Source organism: Penaeus monodon, chromosome 25 (genome assembly GCF_015228065.2).
Source record: "Penaeus monodon isolate SGIC_2016 chromosome 25, NSTDA_Pmon_1, whole genome shotgun sequence".
Taxonomy (NCBI): domain Eukaryota; kingdom Metazoa; phylum Arthropoda; class Malacostraca; order Decapoda; family Penaeidae; genus Penaeus; species Penaeus monodon.
Genome location: NC_051410.1, coordinates 2,629,243 through 2,630,611, shown reverse-complemented (window position 1 = coordinate 2,630,611; position 1,369 = coordinate 2,629,243). Strand labels below are relative to the sequence as shown.

General features: G+C 35.4%; 1 protein-coding gene across 1 annotated transcript in view; it reads left to right on the top strand.

Moving 5' to 3' along the window:
* Window positions 1–1,369, top strand: part of LOC119589482 (rho guanine nucleotide exchange factor 5-like) — a gene marked incomplete in the record, with an annotated part of 97,997 nt that overhangs the window by 4,668 nt on the left and 91,960 nt on the right.

Genomic DNA, 1,369 nt, shown 5'->3' with positions numbered 1-1,369 from the left:
CATTTAAAGATATATACTTAGGCTTACCTTTCGTTGAACAGAAGGATGGTTGGGAAGCGGCGGACTATTGACGATCCTCTGTAGTTGGAAGCCAGTTTACTGTACTTCACTGTATTAAGTGCCATTCCTGAGACCGTCACAGCGTTCATTAAGAGTTCGTTTTCACACCGAAATATCGGAAAAGAATTCGGAAACACAAGTAGCACTGTAAACAAACTTCACTTATGAAACAGACAATGAGATCTGAAGTAATAAAACTGTCAACTTTGCCGGTAGATGGCTGTGGAATCATAATGTATTAAAATAAAATAGTAATATACAACACATGTAAGGAATGTACGTGTGATAAATACGTAATAAGGTAAACACCACAAATAGAAATAGAGAAATACATTGAAAAGACATTTATAAGAGTGATAATGGTCGTTCGTGACACCACGACTTACCTGCACTAACACAGTTTATGTAGGCTTAGCGCACAGGTTTAACTTGCTATTTATGTTTAAGTTAACAGTTAACTTTAGTCGAAGGCCAGGTTTATTGTTTCGAGGCAAGGGAAGGCATAAGAGCGACATTTTCCACAATATACTTGTTCGTTTCTCTTGCATCTTGCATATTGATTTTAATATCAGTGAATCTAATTTCTCAAGAATGTGGTTTGAGATTTTCTCCAAGTTCGTGTGGTTATTTTATGTACTGCCTTTCTATTTATCTATCTATTTACAATCACAGTATTATCATATAAATTCTCTCTAAATTCTCTCAAACAAACGAATAAACCTAACAGCAAGATACACGACTTATTCATAGGAAAGTATTGCTCCCATCCATCAATTTATAACACAATCATCTTGCTTTATAATAGTGTGTGCTGAGGTAAGTTCCGTTTTCTATGAACTGCTTACGGCATGGTCTCTCCGATTTCAGTCTTATAAACTGATTTTTCATAGTCTTTGAAAGCTAAAACAAATTTATCTTAAGGTTTAATTGTAGGCCTGTAATCTACTGTTCTCTTCATCTACTTGAACACTGGATTTCACACTTCAGGGTAATTTCTATAGAACAATGAGTTAAGAAAATACGGCAAATAGCATTATGTCATGCATGTTTTAGCAACATACATATGTATTCTGGCGATTTCACAATCTAGGTAAAGACGAAAACGCTTGTTACAAAATCATAACCACATTATAATTCTGGATTATGCAGAAGTAGTAATCTGTTTACCTAAATTGTCTAATTATTCTTAAATTGGGTGGCTGGGTGAGGCTGACAATGCGGCGACCTCACACAGCTGATCTAACACGTTCTCGACAGGTTTTCTCCATTTCTCTGTAACGTAAGTGAATGTTGATCAACTGTTAACTGA